The 20864-nt window shown below is 38.5% G+C and overlaps 1 pseudogene across 1 annotated transcript in view; it reads right to left on the bottom strand.

The window, feature by feature from the left end:
* Nucleotides 1-1610: 1610 nt before the first annotated feature.
* Nucleotides 1611-20864, bottom strand: part of LOC149748963 (uncharacterized) — a 28080-nt pseudogene continuing 8826 nt past the window's right edge. Inside the window, exon 2 of the transcript XR_016393552.1 lies at nt 1611-19337. The product of XR_016393552.1 is annotated as an uncharacterized LOC149748963 (transcript). The remainder of the gene's footprint in view (nt 19338-20864) is intronic.

Here is a 20864-nt window from a genome sequence, read left to right as displayed (position 1 = left end):
CCAAAGCCAAAGCTCTAGGTGCCCTGTCCTGCACGTCAACCAGGGCCCAGTTTGTTTTATATGTACTGTGCTCAAGTAAGTTTTCATATAAAGAAAAACAAACAAACCAAAAAACTCCAATGCTTAAAAAAAGTTTTAACTTGATTTATGAGTTTGCCAAGCTTTGGTGGACCGGCCTAAGTAACCTCACTCCACCATTACGTTTCAACTTTGGTCTCTTTTGAAAAATGCATTCATTCATTTATTCCTAATGTGACACATTTGCCCTGGTTTCCCTGAGATTTTCTTGGTTTTAGCGCTGAAAGTTCTATGTCCTGGAAACCCCACTGATCCCAGGCAATGTTACCATATTCCATTCATTCTTTCCACCCATTTATTAAAAAAAAAAAATCACTGAGCAATTATCATGTGCTGGGCACTGTATGAAGCACTGGAGAATAAAGAAATACTTTGACAAAGTCCCTGACCCTGAGGAATTCACACAGTATTACGTTCAGAAGGACACTAATACTCAACAAAAAAACTTGGTAAATGATATCTCAGGGCAGTCCTCAAATGTTATTATGTCTTCCCTCATAGAAAAGAAAATTGAGTATACAACCCAATATATTACATCTATCAATTACACACATGTTCATAATAATAAAGAACTAAAACTATATGACACTGCTAAGTGCCAAGCATTATTCTAAGCACTTTACAAACATTAACTCAATTAATCCTCATAACAACCTTGAAGTAGGCACTATTATTATATTCACGATGGATTTAAAATGGCTGCAAATTCTTTGACATACTTCCCATCGGGAGATCTAATTCCTCGTCCTTTGAAGCTGACCTGACCTTAGTCACTTACTTGGTTAATATAATGAAGCAGAAGTAATGTTCTGGGACTTCTGATGTTCTATTATTAAATGCTGTGTTCTGGGGGAAGCCAGAGAAGAAGCCCAAGTTCGACACGTGGAGAGAGAAATACCAGAGGAGCCCCAGCTATTATAGCCCTCCTAGCCCAGATGTGAGATTCAAGAGTGAAGAAGCCTACAGATAATTCCATTCCCAGTCACCATATGACCACAAGCATATGACAGAGTCCCAAATGAGAACCACCCAGTGAGTTCAGTCATCCCCCTAGATTTTGGAAGATAACAATGAAGAGGTGTTTTAAGTTACCAACCTTTAGAGTGGTTGGTAATGCAGCAATCAATGATTGGAACGATGTTCACTTTACAGACGAGAAAACTGAGACACAGAATTTTTGGGGGGGGGGCCACGTCTCGCAGCACGCGGGATCTTAGTTCCCTGACCAGGGATCTAATCTGCACTGCCTGCAGTGTGTGCAGTGTGTGAAATCTTAACCACTGGACCGCCAGGGAAGTCCCCAAGACACAGAATGGTTAAGTAATTGTCCAAATCAAAGACAGCTAGCAAGTAGCAGAATCAGGATTTAAGCCCAGGCAGTTTAGCTCCAGAACCTGTTTTCTTAACCACTGAACTGCCCTGCCTTTGCATTTAAAAATTTACACACACACACACACACACACACACACACACACACACACACAGATATATTTTAAAATTTCTAATTTTTTCTTGCTGTACCTATCAGGGATCACACTGGTCATTCTGCAGGCACTGTTATAGTTACAAAGGAATAAGTTAGTAAGTCAGTGAGGACCATTGGGGGCAACATCACAGAGAAGGACGTCTAAGCTGGTTCTTGAAGAATGTCAGAGATTATTATGCAAGAAATGGGGACAAAGAAGTCACTAGCAGTGAAAGACTGTGGGGTACAAGGAGAAAGGTGTCATGAGCTGATGTTGGGAAAGTGCGCTAGAGTCAGGGAGTGAAGGGTATTTACACCAAACAAAGGAGTCTGGATTTCATCTTATGACCACAGAGAGCAATTAAAGGTTTTTCAACAAAGATATAATGTGACAGATAAGAGATAATATTGGTGGCAGCGTGGAGACAGCTACAGAGAAAAAATAGAGAACAAATAGATAAACTGATATAGACCAGGTACAAGAGGATGAATACCTTAAGAAGTGGGAAAATTGGAGGAGATGGGCTTGAGAGATATTCCCGAAGAGTGACTGACAAGATTGGGCAACCAATTAGATAACAGGGATATGAGAGAGGCCATCCTCTTAGATGACTTCAATGACTCTATAGTTTGGCTGACTGGGTGAAACTTCACCTGCAACTCAGTAATGTTTCAAGAGTCAGTGTATAACCTCCTCTCTGAAGACAAACAGGTTTTCAAAGCAAACTGATTATTCAGAACAGAGGTACAGATCAAAGGGGTCAGAGAACCAAATTACTATAGTTTCTAAAAACACAGATGCCAAGGACAAACCCTCCTCAGTCAGAATTCCTTGGATAGCACTTGGGAATCTGTATTTTTATGAAGTTCCCCAGATAACTCTGCTTGGCCAAGCTGAGGAACTACCACTCTAAGGGTTCTTCTTAGCTTCTCAGTTCATTGAAGGTTAATATTTCCCAAAAGGTCTATCCGCAATTGTCTTCTCATCCTATGCACTCTGTCTAGACTATCTCATTAGTTTCAACAACTTCAACTATCATCTGAATACTAAGGACTTCCAAATGAAATCCAGGTCTTTCTTCTGAGCTTTATCTTATTATTTCTACCCTCAGCCCGAACATCTCTACTGGGATATGCATTGACTTTACAGAAAGAGCTAAAACCCCAAATAACATCATACTTAATGGTAAACGACTGCTTTTCCCCTAACACCGGGAGCAAGACAAGAACTTCCACTTTTGCCCCTGCTATTCTTTCATGCTGTGCAGCTTGCAGGCTCTTAGTTCCCTGACCAGGGATTGAACCCAGGCCCTTAGCAGTGAAAGCGGGGAGTCCTAACTACTGGACCACCAGGGAATTCCCTTGCCACTGCTATTCAACATTGAATTGGAGGTTCCAGCAAGGGCAACTAGGCAATAAAAAGAAAAAAATGAACACAATTTTTGTTTGCAGATGACATGATGTTGCATATAGAAAATCCTAAGAAATCCACAAAACTATTAGAACTAATAAATAAGTTCATCAAGGTTGTAGGGGACAAAATAAATTTTAAAAATCATATTTCTATACACTAGTAAAGAATAAGCCAAAAATGAAATTAAGAAAACAATTGCATTGATCATAGCATCAAAAAATAAAATAGTTAGGAATACATTTAACAAAAGAAATGCAAATTGTGTACCCTGAAAACTACAAACATTGTTGAAAGAAATGTTAAAAGACCCAAATAAATGGAAAGACATCCCATGTTCATAGATTGGAAGACTTAATATTGTCAAGATGGCAATACTCCCCAAACTGATCTACACATTCAACACAATTCCTATCAAAATCCCAGCTGTCTTCTTTGTAGAAATCAAAAAGATGATCCTAAAAATAATATGGAAATGCATAGGATCCGGAATAGCCAAAATAATCTGGAAAAAGAAGAAAAATTTGGATGACTCATACATCCTGATTTCAAAACTTAGTACAAAGCTATAATAATCCAGACGGTGGGGTACTGGCACAAGGATAGACACATAAATCAATGAAATAAAATTGAGAGTCTAGAAACCCTGACATTTACAGTGAACTGATTTTCAACAAGGATACCAGACAATTCAATGGCAACAGAAAAGTCTTTTCAACAAGTGATGTTGGGACAAATGGATGTCACAGGCAAAAGAGTAAAGTTGGACCCCTACTTTACAACATATACAATAATTAACTCAAAATGGATCATAGACCTAAACGTAAGAGCTAAATAAAACTCTTAGAAGAAAACATAGGTGTAAATTTTCAGGACCTTGGATTAGGCTATGGTTTTTAGATATGACACCAAAAGCACAAACAACTAAAGAAAAAATAGATATATTGGGTATTACAAAATGTATAATTTTTTGCTTCAAAAGACACCTTCAAGAAAGTGAAAAGACATAGATAAGCAACAAGGATTATACTGTATAGCACAGGGAATTATAGCCATTATCTTATAATAACCAATAGTGGAGTATAAGCTGCAAAAATACTGAATCACTATGCTGTACACCTGAAACTAATATAATATTGTAAATTGACTATACTTCAATTTAAAAAAAGAAAGAAAGTGAAAAGGCAAACCATAGAAAGAAAGAAAATATTTGCAAAGCTTATTATCTGATAAGGGCATTCTTCATATATTCTAGATATATGGCAAGAATGTAGAAAAACTGGAAATCTTGTATACTGTTACTGGGAATGTAAAATGGTGCGGCCACTATGGAAAACAGTTTGGTAGTTCCTTCAAAAGTTAAACATAGAATTATCATATTACCTAGCAATTCTACTCCTGGGTATATACCCAAGAGAATTGAAAACTAGTACTCACACAAATAGTTATATGCCATTGTTCATAGCAGTAGTATTCACATTAGCTAAAAGGTGGAAACAACTCAAATGTCCATCAACAGATGAAGAGATATATAAAATGTGGTATAGCCATACAACAGAATACTATTCAGCCACCAAAAGGACTGAAACACTGATAAATGCTGCAACATGGATGAACCTTGTAAACATGCTAAGTGAAAGAAGCCAGACACAAAAGGCCACATATTGTATGATTCCACTTATATAAAATATCCAAAATAGGCAATCCACAGAGACAGGAAGTAGATCCGTAGTTTCCAGGGGTTGGAGGAAAGGGGCATGGAGAATACAGCATTTCTTTTTGGGGTGATGAAAATGTTCTGAAATTACATAGTGATGATGGTTGCACAATTCTGTGAATACACTAAAAGGCGTGAGTTGTATACTTTGAATTGGTGAATTATATGGTGCATTAATCAGGATTTTCCAGAGAAACAGAATAGGATATATATGAAGATATACATAAGAGGCAATTTATTATAGGAATTGGCTCACAAGGGCTGAGAAGTCCCATAATCTGCTGTCTGCAAGCTGGGGAAACAGGAAAGCCAGTGGTGTAATTCAGTCTGAGTCTGAAGGCCTGACAATCAGGGGAGTCAATGGTGTAGGTCCTAGTCTGGACATCCCAGCTCAAGACAAAGGGAATTCACCCTTTCCTCCTTTTTGTGGTTTATTCTGGCCCTCAACGGTTTGGGCGATGCCCACCCGCCTTCCTCATTCTACTGAATCAATGCTAATCTCTTCCAGAAACACCCTGACAGACACACCCAGAAATGTTTTGCCAGCTATCTAGGCGTCCTTTATCCCAGTCAAGTTGATGCATAAGTTTAACCATATGGTGAATGAATTATAGCTCAATAAAGCTGTTAAATTTAACAAGATTCAAGAGAAAATCAGTCAATGGCTATGTATAATTTCCAGTGTAAGGGTTGGAAAAGTATCATGAAAATATAATGGAGATTGAATGGGTAATGCAAGTTCTGTCTTTCTAAGTGTAAATTGTATAGTTTCATAGCATGAATTGATGACTAACATAAAATTCCACTACTAAGGAGTATTTAATATTATATTTAAATGTTCTAAGTGTCAGACTTCCTTTCCTTAGCTTTTATACAGATGTAGAATTTTAGATCTGGCTCACACTCTACAATTAAATGAAAATAGAAAGATATGACTGTGAAATAAGATAAATTTGCAGGTAGCATGGTGAAATAAAATGGTTTAAAATTTTTTTATATATAAAACTCATTCTTCAAATAAGATATCAGCTGGAAGTCTAGCATGTGGAACAGATGAAAGTATCATAAATAGAGCTCCTTCAGTTAAGGTATGGAGGGAAGAAAGCCTTTGCCTCCACTGCTCCAAACAAAAGCAACTCAGCACAGCCACATCTAAGTACCATGGAGCACAATTTAAAAGGTGTGGGAGGGGGCTTCCCTGGCGGCGCAGTGGTTGAGAGTCCACCTGCCGATGCAGGGGACACGGGTTCGTGCCCCAGTCCGGGAAGATCCCACATGCCGTGGAGCGGCTGGGCCCGTGACCCACGGCCGCTGAGCCTGCGCGTCCGGAGCCTGTGCTCCACAGCGGGAGAGGCCACAACCATAAGAGGCCCGCATACCGCAAAAAATAATAATAATAATAATAATAATAATGGTGTGGGGATTCAGCATCCCAGTCTTTGCTAAGGTACAGAAACTCCATGGGCTTCTGTTTCCTATCTGTCACGTGAAGGGGTTGAAGTAAAACTTGAAAGCTCCTTCCTATTCTCAAAGTTTATGTGACCCTAAAACAGCTAACACAAAGTCTAGTAGCTATTGGCTTCTGAAATGTTTACCAATCACTCAAGAGCTTAAGGATTTCCAACCAAGATCAAAACAAGGCTTGAGCTATACCCACCTTTCCCAAACCTATAAAATAAACAGCAAACTTTGGATGAAAATAGAGAGCAGGGGAAAGGCGTCTATCAAAGTCAGTGAAATATAGTCTGAACAAAGGGCAGTTGGTTTCCATTGCTCTTTCTTATCTCTTAGGTAAAGGTAGTTAATGGGCCATAAATACAAACAGAGGATCTGCGTCTCCCAGGAAGAAGGAAGGAAAGGAGGGAGGCAGTACAGTCCTCTCTTCCAGGTGGCAGCACCTCAAGGAAAAGCAGAACAAAGTGGTTCCTACTGAGACTAGGAACTGGCCTCTAGTCAGACAGCTGTGGGACAGGTAAGTACTTGATGTCCTAAGAACAAGAAACCAGTTGAGGAGTTGGCAGGGGCGGGGTCGGGGTGGTAGTTGGAGCAGGGATTGTGTGGCTAAGGTGCTGCCAAGATGGGGAGAGACTGTGTTGAATGAGGAACATGGCAGCCCTCAAACAGAAACACCCGAGGAAGAGGCTCAGCAGATCTAGCCCTAGAAATGTGGTCTAAGTCCTTGGTACTCAAAGTGGGGTCCACGGACCAGCAGTGTGGGCAGCACCAGTGCACTTACTAGAAATGCAGAATCTCAGGTCCAACCCACAGCTACTGAATCACAATCTAAATTTTAATAAGATCCCTGGTGACTGTGCCTTAAAGCTTGGGTATAGCTGGAGTACTAGCTTCACAAAGACATCAACCATGCTGGCTATACCTAGTGACAGGGAAAGCTGTGGAGCACTCAAACTATTGGATCTGAGTTCCATCAATCTTAAGAAAGAAAGGGCTAAAAATTAAAAAAAACAAAAACAAAAACAGAACTTCATGCTAAAAATGACGATAATCATCCATCAATTCTGGGGAAAGTCAGTATAAGCATAGATTAATTCTAATTAATCCTGGTATGTGATAGGTAAAGATGATACAAGATTAACCAATCCTAAGAGTTCTCATCATAAGGAAAAACTTGTTTTTTTCTTTTTGCTTTCTCCTTTTATTGTATCTATATGAGATGATAGATGCTAACTAAACTTACTGCGGTTATCATTTCACAGTATATGTAAGTCAAATCATTATGCCGTACCTTAAATTGATGCAGTGATTTATGTCAGTATCTCAGTAAAACTGGGGGGTAAAAGATTAATCACTGTAAATAAAGAAGTGGAATTCTAGCATTCTTACTATCTAGTAAATCTTCCCTGTAAGACTCTTGAGGGTTGGGTCTATATCTATTTCACTTATCTAACACACTGCCTTACATGTAACTAGCACTAAATAAATAGTTGAATAAATGAATGAAGACACAATCAGGGTTTAAAGGGTTTAAATTTTATGAAATGTGAATTATATCTCAAAAACCCCCACAAAAAACCCAAGATACAATTGGTAAGAGTGGCATGCCAGAAACACCAGACTATAAACTCCGTGAGGTTAGGGCCCACGTCTGGTTTATTCACCACAATATCCCTAGCACAAATTTAGCATATGCCTAGCACACTGTGGGAAATACATGAGTAAATGAATGGATGAATAAGTAAATGGAAGACAAATAAATTTTCCATGAATGTATGTGAAAATGCAATAGACAATTAGCTACCCTTGGAGGAAACTACCCCTTCTTTTTTTTTTTTTTTTTTTTTGCGGTACGCGGGCCTTTCACTGCTGTGGCCTTTCCCGTTGCGGAGCAAAGGCTCTGGACGCGCAGGCTCAGCGGCCATGGCTCATGGGCCCAGCCGCTCTGCGGCATGTGGGATCTTCCCGGACCGGGGCACGAACCCGTGTCCCCTGCATCGGCAGGCAGACTCTCAACCACTGCGCCACCAGGGAAGCCCTAGCCCTTCTTTAATCCTTGGATTCCCATGAAATCAAGGATCAATTTACCTGACATTGAAAAGGAGCATTAATCTGATGTGAGTAAATATCATATGATGCTTATCTTATCATCACAACTTTAAGCTGAATTTCAGTTGTTTAAACTTTACCATAAAATGGGGTAAACTGTAGCCTAATATGGGTCTGTCTTACACATTCTAAAGTATTTTTATAAATGCTACTTATATAGCAGCATTATCTATAAAGAAGTCCATCTGCATGAATCCTGCCATGGCAGTCCTAGGCAATACTGGGAAAATAAGTTTATATTTGACCCTTTCAGAATTGTTTTCTTTTTTTTTTTGCGGTACGCGGGCCTCTCACTGTTGTGGCCTCTCCCGTTGCGGAGCGCAGGCTCCGGACGCGCAGGATCAGCGGCCATGGCTCACGGGCCCAGCCGCTCCGCGGCATGTGGGGTCTTCCCAGACCCGGGCACGAACCCGTGTCCCCTGCATCGGCAGGTGGACTCTCAACCACTGCGCCACCAGGGAAGCCCTCAGAATTTTTTTTAACTTAAAAAATATTTTAGTGTGACATTTGATACATACCAAAGAATGTGTTATAAGAATATGTGTTCCGCTTAAAAACAAGAACATTATCAAGATTTACTTCCTTTGCGATCTTATACCAATTTCTGAAGGAGTCTGGTTTCTAGCTACCTGGCATTAATGTAGAAGGTTTGAGAAATACATATTCAATTAGGTGCTACCTGCTGAGAGTAGCTTTAGATTTTTACCATCCTTGGATGTATAAACATTTTCAGAGCTTTTTTTTTTTCTGATAGTAAAAGTGTACATATTCAATATAGAAATTTTTGAAAATAGGGAAACATATGATGAAAATAAAAATAACCAATAATAATCCTACTCTCTCCAGATAATCGTTAACATTTTGAAATACACAGGCGTGCACACACACATACACACACAAATACATTTTATTAGGTGTCTTGAGTTCCTTTCAAAGACTTAAAGAAATGAGTCCCTCCAGTGGAATTTCATGCCTTGTGACAGGCTGGTGGGAAACTTAAGGCCTTAAGGTTTTCTCAAATTGTACCAAAGAAAACATTTACATTTACAATATGACAGCATTATAGTGATGCTCTCAGATATTCAGTTATTAAGTAACCCAAACAGCTCTAGGCCCATGTTATGGGTGTTAATAATTTAACATTATAATTCAAACAAATTGACATTAAATTCATTTACTCACAATAAGCTAAGAGTGATTCAGCCAAATTCATGCCAAGTAACCATGTACCTGATGCTTTATTATTCACGTGTTCACAGATATAAATTTCTCTGGAGTGATGGGTGGTGATAAAATCAGAAGACTTTTAACAGTGAAATGACACCAGAACAGAGCCAAGGTACAAGGAAACCTTAGTTCCTTCGAATAAACGGAGAACCAGACAAGCTGTGCGGGCCAGTGTGTCTGCATCGGGAGAGTAAATGAGGAGATGAGCGCTGAATGAACGACAGACAGGTTTCAAGTGTGTGTCGTGAACGTCTTTTCTAATTGAGCGATGGCAACTAGTCTAGCAGGTTCTTCTTGTCTCCCTGGGGGAAAAGCCTGGACAAACAGATAATTCTTGCACAATGTTTTTTGGATTAACAAATTTTGGTTTTTATGTGAGGACCCTCCACCTAAGAAGAGATCCTATCTAGAGACTAAGACATATGCTTTTCTAGCTGAGCTAATATTTCCCCTGTGGTTTTAGTCTCTAGGACTTAGGAAATAATATCTCAGTTTAAGAGGTGTGTCGGTGGAGCTTGTGGAGGGTGTCAAGTTCAGAAATTTGAATTAAGATACCAGGTCAGGAAGGAACAAAAATGAAAAAGTATGACAAAGGTAGGATCCAAAATAAACTAAAATCAGAATCCAAAGCTAAAGTCATAAATCACAGTGCCAAGGCTAAAAACGCAACAGTAAGATTCAGACTACAAAGAAAGTACAGGAAGACTGGTGTCAAATAGTAAGCTTCTGTATATTTTTCTAAAGAGAGTTAAAAATGTAAACAATTGCCTATGTGAGTGGATCTGGCAAGTTTAGAGGGAAATGAGGTCACTTCATCTCTCATGAAGCCAAAGTTTCCTATCTGGCAGCCAACCTTGACATCTGACTATGTTATGGATATTATGGATTACATCAGCCAGTATAGGTATTTAGCAAACAGTGTTAAGCAAATGAATTAGTAGACCTTACATTTGTTTACATTATTATATTAAGGAGGAAGTCCTGGGAATTAATTTTCATTTGTGATGTCTGTAGGTAGAACACACTGCGTGACGCACTTGAAAGAGGTCATCACTTGTAGATTTATCAAACAGGGAATTACCATTTGTATGCTATAACAAGCTATAGCAAAAATCTAAACATAACAGCCCAACTTGCAAAAGGCACTTGCCCATTAGTCATGTATGTGCTTAATAGTTTTGCTGGGTTTGATGTAGCTTTAGGTTTCAAATTCAGCATTCTGGTCATTGTTCCTTTGCTTCATGGCTATAAATAATGTTTGGTGTTATGTTGATTAGGGCCACACAACCCAAAAACTGGACTTCAGGAGAAGGGATGATTAACCAAGAGGTAGATTAACACATTTTTACATCCCTCTTCTCTCTAATATGAAACATAGAGGGGCTATTGTTAAATACTCTTTTTTTTCAGGCAAGATTTTACTGAAAGCATACATATAAGCTAAATATAATACTTTTACCACATTTCAAAATATATCATATTTTGGTTTACGCCCAGACCAAGTGGGAAGGCTTCTTTCTAATTGACCCTGAATATAAGTCTTATAAAAGGTCTCCTGCCAAGATGGTCCCCACACATCAGGCCAAACTAGTCTCAAAATTCCTCTGGTAACAAGAGCTCAATGAGGTTTTTCTCCAGCTTAATGAAGTCCATACTATTCTCCTGCTACACAAAATTACTTCAAGAGTTAATTGAGGTTTAATTTTCTTACTACCCCTTACCCTCCAGATCAGTGAAAGGCCCTTACCAGTTTCTTCCTATTGCTTTGTTCTCTTTTCACTTGGTTTGAGAATAAAGAATAAAAGAGATGATAGTCTCAAAGAGAATAAAGAGATAATAGTCTCAAAAACACATCCTTGTATGGCAGGGAGTCATTTGCTGTTCTCTTAGGAAGTAAGCAAACCTCTCTTACCAATAGCAATCCTGCTGTTCTCGTTTGCTTTTGTTTCCTTCACAGTCTACTTCTGATAGACTGTCTTATGTTTTAACATAGCCTTCATTTAAACATTTTAAGCTTTCGTTAGATGATTATAATATGTGTTCATTGAAAATACAGTTAAGCGAATGGAAGAAAATAAATTCTCCATGACCTCACCAATCTCAGTGGCAGTGTTTTTCTATGCATGTGTATGCATATGGATATTCCCACTAATTTAAAAAGCAATCATCTGTGCATACTATTTTTAGCCTGCACTTTTCCATATAAAAATATATTTTCAACATGATTCTTAATATGATGCATAGGAGTCCATCTCATAGACGTTTTACAATTAAGTTGTTGAATATTTACTATTTTAAATTATTTTTAAACTATTGGATTTAAACAATCCTGTAATTACCTTAACTAAAAACTAAGATGTAGCCTTACTTTCTTCGTTAAAATTTCTGCAAATAGACTCATTGGATAAAAGTTATGCATAGTTTTAAGCCATTTAATAAACACTGCCAAATTGCCCTGCTAAAAGTACCACGAATTAACACTTCTCTTTTAGTTTATAAAAGTGCCTTTTTCCCAACACCACTTCTTTCTCTTTTTTTATTCCTTTCCCCCCCCCTTTGCTGATCTACTGGATGAAAGGCAATATCTCACTGTTTTAATTTGTGTTTTTCCCTATTACCGGTAAATGCAAATATTTATTTGCCATATATTTGTATATATTTATTTGCTGTTTGTATTCATCTGAATTGTCCTGCATTGTTTTTGTCCATTTTTCCCATATAAATATCATATTTTACGTTATTTCTTATGTAAATGTGCTGCTTATATTTTTATTATTGATTTGAAAAAACTGGTTATATTAATAATAGTATACCTTCATATATTAATTACAACCTTTTGTGTAAGGAAGTTTCCCAAGCTAGAAAAATCCAAAATATACATTAGTAAGTGGTTGATTAAATACATTATCGTTCATTCATATAATGGAATATACAAGGCAGATGTTAAAAACAGTAAAGTAGCTCTATATATGCTGACAAAGAAAGATGTCCATGATATAGTGCTCAGGGAGAAAGACTAGATGCAAAATATTACTAAGAATGATTCTTGTTTTGAAAAACTTATGTATTTAGGTACACACACTATATGTGTATATATGTATTGATAAAGGTCTGGAAATACATAATCCACATTATTAAAAATAGTTATCTATGAAGTAAGGGATTGAAGAAAAGAAGGAGACTCTATTTATTTTATACAACTCTGTATTGCTTGATGTTTTTATGTTTTACAATGAATTCACAATGAATATATACTACTTTCACAACTGAAAAATGTTAAACAAGAAAAATGGAACACATTTTAATGTAATCTTATCTTTTCCTGTATGGTTTTTACCTTTTGCATCAGGCCTAGAAAGATCTTTCTTGTGCTAGGATTATAAAGTTATTTTATTTTCATTTTAGCATTTTTATGGCTTTACTTTTTGACATTTACACCTTTAATCTATTGCAATTTATTTTGCTGTGGTATGAGTCACAAAGCAACACTAATAAAAATTCATCGTTTTTCAACTTTATCTTAATGTAAATTATTTTCTATCCTTAAATCTGTCTCTTGAGTTAAATATTGTTTCACTGATCCGTCTTCCTAGTTGAACCCTGATACCACACTTGTTTTAATCTTCATAACTTTAAATAGATTTTAAAGTCTGATAGGTAAACAAAAGATAATCTATGGTCTGAAGTGAAAATATTTACAACACATATAATGAAAAGGTGGTAAAGATCCCTAACATGTCAAGAATTCCTTTAAGATGCTTTAGCTGCAAGTATCAGAAACTTATCTCAAAAGACCTTAAAAAGAAGGAATTTTACTGACTCACAAAAATGGAAGTCCAGAGGTGGATAGGGCTCTAGGTTCAGTTCAATCACACTCTGGCTCCATTTCCTTGTGAATTTCTCTCTTTTTCCCCCACGTAATTTGGCTCTGTCATCAGACACTGGCTTCCCTCATTATCACCAGATGGCTTCTAGCAGACACTAGGGCATGTTTCCTCCCAAACCCTTCCCTGCAGTCCACTTGTACCAATTTTGGTAATCTGCCAGCCTTGGGCCAAAACCCGTGTCCAGGGTTGATGCTTTGTGCTGATTATTTGTACATGAATTATTCCCTGGCCCTTCAGTCCACATCCCTATTTACTTCCCTACAGAATTCTTATATCTTAGACACTTAAGACACAGCTCTTCTTTCATGCAATACTTTTGTGAGAATTCTCTTCTATGCGGAAATAATCTCTCATTGTGACTTACTTGATTTGGAACTCTATAGAAAAGCCAAACATGGCTCAGTTTCATGATAGAGCTGCTTTATTTTACTGTACTATTTTTATAACACTTGTTTCTATGGCTAAATTACACTAATGTGATCTACTGACCTCAAGAAAGCAGATATATTAATTGACAATTTCCTTTTGTATACCGTAGTCAATGTTTAAAAACATATGTTTATTTAAAGGCCCAAGTTGAGGGAACATAAATTAATGCTGGCCAACATACTATAATTTTGAATCATGAGTGACTATTAAATGAAATCTATTCAGCATATTACTTGAAATTTAATTGGGGGTAAAAAAACACTTCTTAGACTAATTGAAACTAACAGTGAAAATTTTTAAATTATAAGATATCTCATGCAATGTTAGAATTTTTCTCTGTGTTCAGTAACCTGGAAATAACAAATTGCTATTTAATAATGACTTGCAAGAGAAAAGATAAGTACCTTTATATATAAAAACACTAAGTGATACATAAATCCAAATGAAATAGATTGGAATAGTGTTATCAAAAGTGCTTTAGGCATAATATTCTTGGACCATATTGTAAAGGCAAAAAGCTATGTTACAATAAAGTTGAGTTTTAGTTTTTTTGATAGCGGTTTGCATGTACTATTTGAATAGGCTTGTAATGAATGATCTTCTGAGATCAGAAGGACATACTGAGGATTCTCTTGCAAATAAAAACACAAATGTCCGGATTAATGGATATTCATTTGTTACATAAATTACAACAAATAATATTTTAAATTTAAGTAAGAACTGGCAGCTCCAGGTGTACAAACTTTGGGATAGGTGGGAATCACTTGAGGTAATCTACTCAATATCCCTGCCTTCACACAAAATGCACCAAACTCTCCCCAAATCTCTTGTCAATTTCTTCTGCCAGTGTTTAGCCACCTCATATGAGAACGTTCTTCCCTAGGGAAGCAATACGGATAATGAGCCAGTCAGAGTCAGATAAACCTGGGATCAAATTTAGGCTCAAGGACTTGAGCAAGTTATTTAATCTCTCTGAATTCCAGATTCCTTATCTATAAAATGGAGGAAATAACAGTACCTACTTCATGGGGTGCTTGTAAGTCTTAACTGAGTTAATGTATAAAACGCACTTATCAAACTGCCTGACAGCTATTATAATTATCATTATTTACCAAGTTCTTATTCATGTATAATGCTGTGGTCAAAAAGCAAAAAAATACAGTTTCCCTAAACTGATCTTAAATAAATATTCTAGTTTTCTAAAGCTATTCAAATTTTAATCAAAATTGATATTAACTTATGCAAATTAATCTTTTCTACACTTAAAAATCCACTTTGATGTAAATTATAAATATACGCAAAGAATTTGATACATGCTCCTAATGAAAAACATTCCTGGAGACCAAAGAGTCATGTAACTCAGTCATAACATCCATATTCTGTTTAATTCATACACAAAACCCAGTTTAATCAACTTAGCCATGAATATTTACTTCCTGAAACAAAAAGGGAAGCTATATTTCATCAGGTTTATGTAATTAATGACTTGAATTGATTAAAAAGAAGAAGAATCACGGCGCTTTAGAGTTTCTCAGCTGAGGACCTGATTCCGGTTGCCTAGGTAGGTAGTGGCATGCCTGGTACCCAAAACTCAAAACTCTTGACTCATTTCCTTCTAGGACTCTGTGCTGTATCTCAAATGGAAAGAAATTCTAGGGTGGATTCAGTGATCAGTTTACCTGCAATAGCAAAAGCTATGGGAATTTAGCTCTTACATGGCTTCCATTTCTAGAACTCATCAGAATTTATATTTTTTAAAAAATGCATCAGGCTCAAAATGTAAGCAAAAATAGTTCTAACACTTCCCCCCCCTTTTCACTTCAATTGGGTAAATTCAAAGCAAGTGGCAGGGAGAAGTGGTAGTGGAGGTGAAGAAGATAGGGGAGGCTGGGGATGAAATAATGTTCTGCCTATGCATAAGGTCTTCAGTAATCAGAAAAATTGGGCAAGTTACCACCAGTTCCAATTCCTGTCTCTTGGAACCCTCTTCAAGCTTCCAGCTAAGTGTCTTATAAGCCCCAAAGCATTTTACTTTTTTTAAAAAAAATTATTTATTTATGGATGCGTTGGGTCTTCGTTGCTGTGCACGGGCTTTCTCTAGTTGCAGCGAGCAGGGGTTATGCTCCTTTGTGGTACGCAGGCTTCTCATTGCAGTGGCTTCTCTTGTTGTGGAGCACGGGCTCTAGGCGCGTGGGCTTCAGTAGTTGTGGTATGCGGGCTCAGTAGTTGTGGCACACAGGCTTAGTTGCTCTGAGGCACGTGGGATCTTCCCGGACCAGGGCTCGAACCCGTGTCCCCTGCATTGGCAGGTGGATTCTTAACCACTGTGCCACCGGGGAAGCCACACCCCCCCCCAGAGCATTTTATATTAGAGTGTTCAAAGCTGACTGGCATCCCTGTTAACAATTGTAAATACCCTATCCACAGCAGCCCCCTTTCCCCTTTCCAGCATAATTTTTCTTCTAACATTTACCGCCCTCTACCATATTATTTATTTTCCTATATACCTTGTTTATTGTCTATCTTCCCCCACTAGAATATGCAGGAATTTTTGTGAGTTTTGTCTTGCTGTATCCTCAGTGCCCAGAACAGTGCAGGCATACAGTAGATATTCAATAAATATTACTGAATGAGTGAAAAATTACTAGCCCTTTGCCTTTTCTTTACTTAATATGAATGGTAATTTAGACAGGTTTTCTGGCTGAATTATATACATAATTGTGGGCCTTTCTGTATAAGTAAACCCCTTTTCTAACATTTCGGCTCAAAAACCTTATTTTCAGCTCACCAGAACAACATTACTAATAGTGCTGTGATTTAGGTGCCTTCTGAGCAAACCAGTCTACAAGTCCAGTTCTAAAATAACTTTCATATGTTTAAAAAATTAAAGAGCTGAAGAATATTAGGATCAAAGTGAAAAAGAAAATAAGCTGTCATTGAACTTAATCTAAATAGGTAAAGTTAAAAATGCTTCTGAGTTTTGCCCCCAAATAGGATGGAATCTTCAGAAGCGTTACCCTAAGATATTGACTCTATCAATATGAAACAAGTTTGAACTCTGCCTAAAAATTCTGGAGATGCCATGACTGGCAAAATGCACAGTAAAAAAAAGCTTGTAAACCCTGAATGATAAAAAGAAACCTAGTACAGATGAGAGTACATATTAATGAGTCAGAACTCCCCTGAAACAACACGGCAGGTGGTTCCTTGTTTATTTTTTACACCCAAGCTAAAGCAAGTGTATAATAAGAATCCTTTTGAAAATCATGAAGCCAGATGATACCACCATGTTTATCATTCCTGTCATCGTCTTCAGTCACTTTTCAAAATATAAGTCCTTTCTGTAATGGCTTTTTGTGATGCCCACACTTTTGCTTCCCTTTCCCACTCCCAACCTCCCAATAGTGGAGAGGTTGAGAGTGCCTATGGGATGTTAGGGAACAGCTTCAGATTTCCTAGGATCTCCTTCAGTTACACTCATTCTTTGGTATGGATAAGTGACATTTTTTTCAACCAGTGACACTCCTGAGTTCCTTCTGTTATAAACGTTCTAGAGCCACCAATGCTCTTGCTCTTCCTTTACAAATCTTTCCACTCTGCCTCCTGAGATTTTCCATGATAAACAGATTTCTGCTCTACATCCTTAACCTATTCACTGAGTACTTGCTACCTGGCTCTCTCCAGAGAATTCTAATTCTTCTATGAGCGTGTTGCTTGCCACTCTGTATTAGAGGCTGCTCACTCTGCAGTAGGCAATGTAGCTGGAAGTCACAAATTAGGATCTCTATTTACATCCATTTCTGTTATTCTTCCTTTGTTTTATTCTTATTTATTTATTTTTTTGTGGTACGCGGGCCTCTCACTGTTGTGGCCCCTCCCGTTGCGGAGCACAGGCTCCGGATGCGCAGGCTCAGCGGCCATGGCTCACGGGCCCAGCTGCTCCGTAGCATGTAGGATCTTCCCGGACCGGGGCACGAACCCGTGTGCCCTGCATCGGCAGGCGGACCCTCAACCACTGCACCACCAGGGAAGCCGTATTTTTATTTTTTGGTAAAAATCTTTTCACCCTTGGAAGTAGTCATTTGTGACCCACTATCTAGCCCTGCTCGTGTGCTTTATTTTTCTGGCCTCCTATTTGGATAAAAAGTACATCAAAGTTGGAGACTTCCCTGGTGGTCCAGTGGTTAGGGCTCCAGGCTTCCACTGCAGGGGGCCCGGGTTTGATCCCTGGTCAGGGAACTAAGATTCCGCATGCTGCGAGGCATGGCCAAAAAAAGGTACATCCAAGTAACTTTTGTTGGTCTCCTACTATAAGAGTTGGTGAATTTTTTCTGTAAAGGATCAGATAGCAAATATTTTTCTCTTTGCAGGCCATATGGTCTCTGTCACAACTCTTCAGTTCTGCCATTATAGCAAAAGCAGCCACAGAAAAGAGTAAATAAATGGGCATGGCTGTGTTCCAACAAAACTTAACTTATAAAAATAGGCATCAGGCTGGATTTGGCCCAAGGGCTGCAGTCTGCCAACCCCTGTCCAAGTACACGTCAGTCACTATGACAGAGGCTTTACATACATTATCTCATGAGACAGCACAATGACAATTCACCTGTATGGCTGGAGTAGTAGACAATGAAAGTTCTTAGCATAGTGACTGACCAATAGTAAATGCTTGATAAATAGTTGTGGCAAATGATAATTAATCTTAAATGACTCTGCAAGATGGATATTTTATGCATGAGGAAATATAGACATTAAATAACTTGCCCAGGGAGTAAGTAAAAATACTAGGAACTTATTTACAAAACAGAATAGACTCACGGAGGGCCCAGAGGCACGCGTGAAGCCTCGGTTCTGCCCACTGAGGGGTCCTGGTAGCTTCCAGGCAGAGAACAGTGTTCTGGCAGAGATGACAAGGGTCCCACATCAGCACAGAGACGACCTGGGCCTGCATGGGCAGGGTTGGGGTGACCCATCTTGCCGGCAAAGCCCAGCTCATTCTCTCTGACCAGCTCCCCACATTCCTGCTTCCCACTTCAGGCAAAAAGGCTTTGGCTGTCCATACCTCTACCCCCAACAAAAGGATGTGCCTCCCTGACTTGCCCCCAAATGGCCAAGGTGCAGAGAGAGGGGGCCAGGAGTCCTGGACAGGCTGACTGCACTGGGGGAGCGGCCATGGTCAAGGAACTTCAAATGCCAGCTCTGCCTTTGCCGCTAAGATAGCCCCAGTGGGAGGGGGATCCAGGGTGCTGTCAGTGGGGCAGTGATGACATCTCATCCTGGAGCTCTGAGCGCCCAGCGCCTTCCCTCCCCTTCCCCTCCTGGCTGCTGGCTGGCAGTCGGTCCCGTCCACCCATCTAGATCGATGTTGCTGGGGACCCGCCATGTGTGCCTCGTGGTCATGTGTATCTTCCTCAAGGATGTTTTGCTGCTGTGGCTACTGTACTTGTGTCCCTCCTGTGCCATCTTCATGCAGCCGTCCATGTAACTGCCTGTCTTCCTTTTGCAGTTTCTGATGTTTGTAACCAGACCCAGCCGTGTCATTAAACAGACTCTTTCTTCCTGAGAAAAAGAAGAAAGAAAGAAAGAAATAGACTTACAGACATAGAAAATAAACTTAGGGTACCAAAGGCGGGGATGGGGGTGAGGTGGGGGAGGGATAAATTAAGGATTTGGGATTAACAGATACACATTACTATACACATTACTATACATAAAGTATATAAACAACAAGGACCTATTGTATAGCACAGGGAGCTATATTCAATATCTTGTAAAAACCCATAATGTAAAAGAATCTGAAAAAGAATATATATATATATAATGGAATCACTTTGCTGTACACCTGAAACACTGTAAATCAACTATACTTCAATTTAAAAAAAATACTAGGATTCAAAAGACTGTCTGCTCTATTCTTTCCCAATGAATGCAGTTTTAACTGAGTTTGATTTGACTGTAGAAATCTATGTGGAATGATTAGTAAGTCCTAGGAAATATGGATCTGAAGTTTAGGGGAGTAGTGGGAATAGATGTAAATTTTCTGCAGAATCTTGCCTTCTCCTTTTACTTTCTTAATTAATGACCTTCATTAGGAGATATTAGCACATCAAAAGAGTATTAAAATAGCAAATAACCTTACAACTAAAGTAAACACAATATAATTTTCCTTTTGACATGCTCAAAATGCTATTATTATTTTGGCCACACCGCACAGCTTGCGGGATCCTAGTTCCCCCACCAGGGACCGAACCTGGGCCCACAGCAGTGGAAGCATGGAGTCCTAACCACTGGATCGCCAGGGAATTCCTTCTAATAATTCTTGAAGACAGCAGTCATCAGTAAATAAACCATTTAGTTGAGAATTAACATGTCATTCAAGTCAGTTAAGACAGAATTTGGTAACTTGCTCTTCTCTTTTAGGCATTAGTCAGTTAATGGTTATCGCTATCATAGAATTGTTTACAATCATATTGAAAGCTCTGGATCCAACTCAAAGAACCTTCTTACATAGATTGCACAAGGAAGAAATATGGATAATAAGAGTCCCAGAGATTTCAGACATGCTCAGGCATATCTGCAGGATTGGAGATGCGGGACCAGTTGGGGTTTACCTGTGCTAGGGCTTCAGCAATCCTAAGGACATAAAAACGACAAGAAACATAAAGGTTGAAAATTGGTGGAGAGAACGGATTCCTAAAAGGGCTGCTTAATTATCCGAATGATTCAGCATCAAATATTTACGGAGTATTACTATTGTTCTAGGTACCAGGATAATAAAATAAAATTAAAGTTTTATGAAATAAAAGTTCCTATACTTATGGAGTTTACATACTGGTAGGGGAGATAGTAAACACATAAACAGACAATAAATGTCAGTGACCAGTATGGGGCAAACAGGGCAAGATGATATAATGTGAGTGCTGTTTTAAATAGGGTAGGCAGAGAATACTGAATTAGCAAACACTGAGCCATTGTTTCTAGTGGAAATAACGGTTAGGTTTCTGAGAGCCTCTGTTCACAACATTTGTGTCAACCAATCAACACATCACCTTGTTTTATGTGTGTTTTTGCTTAAAGACACCATAT

This window comes from Delphinapterus leucas, chromosome 6 (assembly GCF_059928025.1).
Source record: "Delphinapterus leucas isolate spDelLeu-1000000601 "Yukka" chromosome 6, BTC_Dleu_Yukka2, whole genome shotgun sequence".
NCBI classification, from domain to species: domain Eukaryota; kingdom Metazoa; phylum Chordata; class Mammalia; order Artiodactyla; family Monodontidae; genus Delphinapterus; species Delphinapterus leucas.
Note: the sequence above shows the minus strand (reverse complement) of the source record. Positions and strands in the feature narration are given on the sequence as shown.